General features: G+C 43.8%; 1 long non-coding RNA gene and 1 pseudogene across 2 annotated transcripts in view; one reads left to right on the top strand and one right to left on the bottom strand.

Moving 5' to 3' along the window:
• Positions 1-2,412: 2,412 nt before the first annotated feature.
• LOC114005460 (uncharacterized) lies at positions 2,413-2,506 on the bottom strand (annotated as a pseudogene).
• Positions 2,507-5,355: 2,849 nt separating this feature from the next.
• LOC102471398 (uncharacterized) overlaps positions 5,356-7,839 on the top strand; it is a 146,379-nt gene continuing 143,895 nt past the window's right edge. For both annotated transcript variants that reach the window (XR_003547306.1, XR_336962.1), the window contains exon 1: positions 5,356-5,420. This is a non-coding gene — a long non-coding RNA (uncharacterized LOC102471398). The remainder of the gene's footprint in view (positions 5,421-7,839) is intronic.

Genomic DNA, 7,839 nt, shown 5'->3' with positions numbered 1-7,839 from the left:
AGCCAGGATCACAGGTGTGTGCACCTGATGTGCACAGGTTGATCAGAGAACCAAACCTGCAATCTTCCATATGGATCCAGTTTTGTTTGAGCAGCGTGTTACCATGCCCTCTGAGCTGGCCCATCTCTGTAGATTTAAAAACAAGGAGCTCATTTTTACACCTGCTCATGGCTGTCTAAGTCTGCAGCAGAAGAGCCATGCTTGGAAATGGTCACAATCAAATCAGGAAAACATTCATTTAAAAGATTTTTAAAAATTAATTAATTAATTAATTAATTAACTTTACTTGTTATTATTATTTATTTTGACCAGAGAGATAGAGAGAAAGAGAAATTGAGAAAGCAAGCTGCCAGGTCTGGGGCTTGAACAATGCTCAGCCATATGGGAGTTCAGCGTCTTAACCATCACGCCACCTGCCAGCTCCAGCATATATTTTTTTAACTGTAAAAGGTATATGTTATATTGGCTGTAGTTTATTTTACAATACATCAGTAAGTTATAGGCTGTGAGCAGGGTTGCCAAAATTAGCAAATAAAAATACAGAACACAGAATTAATTGTAAATGCCAGGTAAATACCAAATAATTTCTCAGTGTAAGTATGTAGCAAATGTTATATATATTTTATTTGACAACTCTAACTGTGAGATATCCTTCTGATCCAAATTCTAGAGGGTGATTCGTGAACACATGAAACATCCCAATCAGAAACACATATTTTAGGGGTGGTTAGTTAACATTTGAAAGACTCCAAGCAGAAGACATACTCCCTAGGCAGCTTGTGTGAGACCTCCAGCTATTTTTATCTTCTATCAACACCAGAGGCTTTGCTAATTAGCATAATGAATGTTAGAAATGATTTTCTTGGGTGAAACAAGTAGAATTTGAGATGTGTATATTGGCCAGAATTACCATGTAGAGGAACTCTCCCTGCCCTTGCATGGGAAAAGTATATAAATTTAGCAAGTTCATTGGTGATGTATGATCTTTGGAATGGCATTCTAAGATGTGAAACCAGTCCTATTTATAAGCACTAATTAAAGAAGTTTAAAGCCTGACTCCTAGCTCACCATTAGAATTCCACTCCCTCTACACGCAATACGTTGTCATGTGGCCTAGGAGGTCAGAAGCTCATTGATTTACTGGGTAGACTTTGTTAGGGGCCAACTTGCTAATAAATATTTGTATGCATGAAAGAATTCAGCCTGAAACTTGTTTTTGTTGTAACATAGCCACCTGGGAATGAAAGTGTTGCTCTCGACTATCTACAGAAAGAACCAAATTGGTTTGGGTTGGTTCCTAATAAGAGAACCTTGCAGTAACTAAGGGGGTTTGGTTCTCAGAAGTGTGTGAATAAAAAGAAATAGAGGATTTGGAAAAATGTGAAAAGTACTGAAGAGTAACTGGGCAAATAAAACCGATTCCTGGGGGGCAAAACTATTTAGGGAACCTTTACTGTATTAATATATATATAAAAAAATCATTGTACCATTAAGTGTAGAATTCAGTGACATTACATATATTCACAACATTGTACAACCATTACCACTATCAATTTTCAGAACTTTTTCATCCTCTCAAACTAAACACTATACCCATTAACAGTAACTCTCCATTTCCCCCCTACATCTACCCCTGCAACCACCATTATTTCCAGTTTTTAAATTAATTTTTAAAATTATTATTCCTACATTAAATCACTATACATCATTTAGATTGTGAAGAGACTTTACCCAGCATGTTATACACCCCAGTCCAGCCCAGTTGAGACTATTATACACATGTTCGTCAACAGATAAAAAACCTTATCTGAGTCCCACAAGTGTCTTACCTCTCCATTCCCCCCACCAAATTTCCCTTCCTATGCTCCTCCCCTCCCTCACTCTCTTCCCACGTTGTCTCTAGTGTCCATTTCAATTTTTAATGCTTTTATGTTCTCCAGTCTTTCAGTCTCTACCATAGAGTGTGGACAGTCAGTATAGGTTAAGTAGAGACATCCAATGTCTCTCTTTCATAGCCTGACTTGCTTCACTCAGCAACAAATCTTCCATATTCTTCCACTTTCTATCAAATTCCAGAGCCTTGTTATTTTTTATGGCTGAATATTATTCCATAGAGTATATGTGCCATAATTTTTCAATCCATTCATCTGTTTGTGGATATTTGGGTTGATTCTGTCTTAGCAATCGTGAATAATGCTGCAATGAAAATAGCTGTGCAAGCGTTTTTCCAACTGAGTGCTCTCCTGTTCTTTGAGTAGATACCCAGGAGTGGAATTGCTGGATCGTATGGTTGTTCCATTTGAAGGTCTTTGAGGAACCTCCACATCATTCTCCACAGTGACTGGATCAATTTACATTCCCACCAACAGTGTAGGAGTGTCCCCCCCACATCCTCTCCAGTACTTACCATTAAAAAATATGGAATGCTTCATGAATTTGCGCAGGGACCACACTAATCTTCTCTGTATCGTTCCAATTTTGGTATATGTGCTGCCGAAACGAGCACTCGTTTCTATGAATTCACCTGTTCTGGGTATCTCACGTAAGTGGAATCACACCTATAATATTTGTCTATATGGCTTATTTCACTTAGTGTAATGTTTTTGAGGTTCACTCATGTTGTAACATGTCTTAGAATTTCCTTCCTTTTTAAGGCAGAAAGATATTCCATTGTATGTTTATACCATATTTTGTCTACTAATTTATCTGTTGATAGATATTGGTCAGGGTTTCTTTTCTGACAGTGGGTTTGAGGTCAGAAGACAAAGCTGAGTTCTGTAGTTTCTTTCTAACCTTGGACAAGTCACTCAGCTTCTCTGAATTCCATCTTCTCCTTTTATTTATCTTTAAACACACACATCTTTATTTATGTCTTTTCTTATTAAAAAACTTTCTAGAGGGCATATGCATTTGCTGGAATATGCATATGCATTCCGTGAGGAATGATCACACTGTAATCCCTTCTCCTCCCATTTCTCCTTTCAGGAGTTTGGTCACATACGCACATGTGCCTGGCATGTTTTCCAAGCTACCAGATACAGGACTTGAATCACACAGTTGGCAGTGAGGGATCCAATCACTTTAACCACCACACCACTGGCTGACCCTATTTGTTTTATTTCTTTTGAGAGGGGGGTGAGGAGAGAGAGACATCCTCCATAAGGTTTTGTATCACCACCATCCCTGCCCCCTCTCCAGCCTTTCAGCCAGCCAGAATCATGGGTGTGTGTATGCCCCATACCCAGAATAATTTTAGGTCAGCATAAGATCTGAACCACGGTCTTCAGCATAGTTCCCAAAATAGCAGAGTGTCCTCCTGCCACCTGTGCCATCAGAGCTGGGCCCTGTACACCTTTCTCTTTTACTTAGATGCTTGTTGTGAACATCAAATAAGGTAACGTGCGTAAAGGAGTCTTGTAAGAGGTAAAGGACCATGTTATGTACTGTTGTACTTCTTGTCTTTATTGGCACTAGAAAATGCTAGAAAATAAACCCTTTTCCGTTTTACTCTAATGCTGGTGATTTCTTCTGTTCTCAAGGTTTTGCCTATTTCTCAAACACCATTGAATGCAAATGCCTTGAGGCTTAGTATCTTGTAGCTCAATTTATTATAGAACTTTGAAATATTTAAGGGTAAATTCAATTAGTAAAAGTGTAATTACTGCCTGAATAAACTATAGTTTAAATTTTAATATGCCAAAGTGGATCATTTTATGAGCAGAACAAGCTCTATGTTATACATTTTTAATGCTCCTAAACTAACAAAGTGACATACAACCTATAAAAGACACAAAAATTATTGTGTTCATTTTCAAATTCCCCCCAAATCTTCATCCTGCCCTCAGCCAAAGTAAATGAACCCATTTTATTCAATGCCTTCAACAGTCCCATTTTGTCTGTTTAAGCACTCACATATTTTCCTAGGTTAACTAGTCCAGCTTCTCTAACTGGAAGAAAGAAGCTACAAGGGGGGAAGAACCAGCAGTTAGCATAATGGCTATGTCCCTGGACTCCCACGTAGTCGACCACGGTTTGTGTCCCGGACCCGGTGGCTTAAAACTCACGCCAGGCGCGTGTGCGTGCCCAAGATCCCAAGAGGAGAATGGAGGAGAAGGGATTGCGGCATGGCCATCCCCCCTGGGGGGTGATTTCTCGCTTTCTGTCTCTCTGTCTCTCTCTGTCTGTCTGGTGAGCTCACATGCCCTATAGCAAAAACCTCTCCAAAATAAATAAATAAATAAATAAAGAAGCTACAAGGGGTTAGGCCCCAGGAGTTCCAAGAAGAAGGGAGCACAGGATATTTGCAAAGAGGCTAAGTTTTGACTCCGAGTCACTACCCTGCAGCAGTATGATTGAACCGGCATCCTGCAGGCTGGGCCAGGCTGGGCCTGAGTCACTGTTGGTCCTGGATGTGGGATCCTCCTAAACAGCTGATGCCAGCAGAGAGCTCAGGTGCTCAGCTCTGTGGGATGAAACAGGGTGCAGTGGGAAGGAGCAGGTGGGGTGGGTTGAGTCTGATCTTCAAAGACACCAGGAGACTGCAGCAGCTTCTATTTTCCAGCCAATACCAGCACTTCCTGACAGCCTTGAACCTGTGCCAGAAGGAGAGGGAAAGGAAAAAGGAGAAAGAAAAGATGAAGTGCATATTCTCAAAGCAGCCTCACCCTAGCTTGTCCACACTGTCTAATTTCCAGCTGGGCTTGCAGCTCACGGGAGACATAAAGGCTTGTGTTGGCCAAGTTTTCTCACCCGCAGCTTCCCGGACACTTGGAGGGCCAGCAATTACCCAGTAATTACCCTGTTTATTGCCTCATTACGGGTGACCACCTTTTGGCAGACATTTCCCTGGGAAGGTCTCTTCTCCAGCACAGGCTTCTTAAAGCTGGGAAGGGGACAGGCAGGCCTGCTGGGCCCTGCTGCTGTAGCCATGCTGAATTGCACATCCCGCATACGCCCCTCACCCGCCCAGCTTGCACTTATTCTTGGTCCTGCACCAAACCGTACACCTCTGCTTTCACTAACGACCAGCTGGGCCAAACGTGGACAGCGCCGGAACTTTTTTCACGGGCCCATCCCACTTCCGCTTCTTGTGCACGGAACATTTAGCATGGGCGCATCTTACTTCTGCTCCTCGCACCAGCCAAGGCGCCACCAGGACCCTTCTTAGCACGGGTTCCCTCCTGCGCATTCCCTGATTCCCTCGCCGCTCACAAGCACTGTGGCTTCAGGTGCGTGGTTTAAAGAGTCTGCCTAGTGTCCTTTAGACTCCTGACACCTCGCCGCCTCCTAGTTCTAACGGCCTCACATGCTTACCTCACACTTCCGCTTTGGAGAGCAGCATCTGCAAGCTTGTGGGCTCGTGGGTGGGGGGTTCGCTTGGGGGAAACTGGATATGCCAACGGCTGTGTCTTCCAAGCAAGGTACAAGTAAAATTGGGTCAATCAGGGAAGAGTGAAGCTGGAAGAATGAATTTGGGATTTCACGTAGTATGGGTGAAATGAGTTACTCCCCTTTTAGGAGTGGGGTGGCCATTGGTATGAAATTATAGACGGGAATTCTGGGAGGGGCCTTGGGGATCATCTAGTCAGTCTCTTTATTTTACAAAGAGAAGAAAGAGGCGTGGAGCTGTGCCCCTGGTGGTGAGCCTCTCCTCATGCAATTCCAGCCACCTGTCTTTGCATGGCTGTTCCCTCTCAGCCCTGCAAGTCTCTCCCACCTTTTCCCAGATGGTCTTGTTCCATGGTGGCTTGTCAGGAACGATTGTGGGCCCTTCTTTGAGCACCAGCCTGGAACCTCATGTAATGGCTGGAATATGGCTTTTGTGGGGGATTGCTCCTGTAATCCCCCTACCTTTAGCTTTTTTCTCACTGTTGATCCTGGGCTACCAAAGCCTCCTCATGCTCTCACAGTTCCTCTGGCCCGGCAGGGCATCCCAAAGGGCATTCTGCCCACCCACCTGCCAGAGCACACCATGCTTTCTTCCAGAAAGACCAATCTTGTTCACTACAGAGTTTCCTCACACTCAGCCTGGGGTAAATTTGGGCTAGGCCTGCTCCGAATGGCAGCATCAAGGCCTGCAGGAGGCCTGGGCAGAGGTTCAGGCTCCCGCTTGCATGCACTCTACCCACCAGTGTAGGGTGGGCCAGGCACCTGATCTTATTGTCTGCAGCTTCGTCTCTGTAGAAGCCCCTGTTGCTAAGTTACCACAGCCCCTTCCATGCAGCCTTTAGAACGGAGGAAGGGAGATGCACAGATGGCTCCAGGGTCCTGTACAAGTAGTACTCGTGGCCTCAAGCCAAATGCCTTGTTGGGGGGGGGGGCAGGGCTTTATATCTCTCATTTGTCCATCTGTCCAACCGTCCATCCATCCATTCATCCGATAAATATTTCTGGACATTTCCTATATGCCAGTCTCCAACCTGTCAGGCTAAATGCAGGGAGTGAAGCTACAGGAGTGAGTCTATCTCTCCAGTCTTATCTGCAGCCCACTACACACCCCCTGAGATAATAGCCACAGGGGCACTAGATGTGAGTGCTACGTGTCAGGCGCTGTTCTAAGAGCTTCACAAATATCTACTCATGTGACTCATGCCTATTCCAGCCGGTGTCACTATGATCCCTGTTTTACTAGAAAACTGAGGCACAGAGCAGTGCCAACAACGTACCAGCCAGCAGCTAGTAAATGGCAGAGCCAGGATTAAACCCATTCCAAATGTGCTCTTTCAAACTCTACTATTAAGAATGATTTTTTATCCAGAGCCATGGAATGCAATAGAGTACTTTAATTGGGTGGGTTAACATTAATAGATGTTTTAAAAATCAGACCGCTGTCCAGCCCCTATAATGAGCTGGCTGGTGTTGCAGGCTGAAGCCACATGGGAGGCCTGGGTTCGATTCCCTGTCTGCCCTAAAAAACCAGGTGCAATGGAATGTGTCTGATGTCCTAGCTACTTGGGAGGCTGAGGCAGGAGGATTGCAACATAGCAAGGCTCTGTATGGTAAAAAAGAACAAAAAAACAATTTTCGTGACTGTTTCCTGGAAATCAAATGAGATCAGGGTGAGAATGGATAAAAATGGACCTATAAAGAAGTCTTTTCCAGGCAAAATTATATACGTATATAGACACTTGGTTTAAATTTCTTATTTTCTAACGTCCACTTTCAACTCTACTCCTTTTATGTCCTCAGGCATCTTGGGCAAAGTCTTTATTTGAAAACACAATTCAGTTAAGTTTAAAATTCCAATTCCAAATCAGATTTAATTTTTTTTTTTGAGAGATTTTCGCTATAGGGCACATGCGCTCCCCAGACAGACAGAGAGAGACATAGAGACAGAAAGCGAGAAATCATCCCCAGGGGGGATGGTCACACCGCAATCCCTTCTCCTCCATTTTCTTCTCGGGATCTTGGGCACGCACGCACACGCGCCCGGTGTGAGTTTTAAGCCACCGGGTCCGGGACGCGAACTGTGGTTGACTACGTGGGAGTCCAGCGACATAGCCATTATGCTAACTGCTGGTTCCCCAGATTTAAATTTTACCCATTCCACTTTTCTGAACTCTAACCAGGCTTTGGACTTGGAGTAAAAATAACATACTGTTTTCGTATTTTATATTTTTCCCACTTCACTTCAGTATTGTGCTTGGAGTTGGGGTAGTGAACTTGGTCTAGTTAGTGGGGAGGTACTTCTTCCTTCCACTTTTGAGTCTATCCCATCTGATGTTAAGGCTGAGAAAGGAGATATTGCCGCCGTTAAAATAGAATATGCCTTCATGAGAATGGTATCTCACCCATGGAAAGCACTCAATAAATATTGTATTCCATGAATGAATAAACTAA

The sequence above is a fragment of the Tupaia chinensis genome, unplaced genomic scaffold, assembly GCF_000334495.1.
Source record: "Tupaia chinensis unplaced genomic scaffold, TupChi_1.0 Scaffold143824_1, whole genome shotgun sequence".
Taxonomy (NCBI): domain Eukaryota; kingdom Metazoa; phylum Chordata; class Mammalia; order Scandentia; family Tupaiidae; genus Tupaia; species Tupaia belangeri.
Note: the sequence above shows the minus strand (reverse complement) of the source record. Positions and strands in the feature narration are given on the sequence as shown.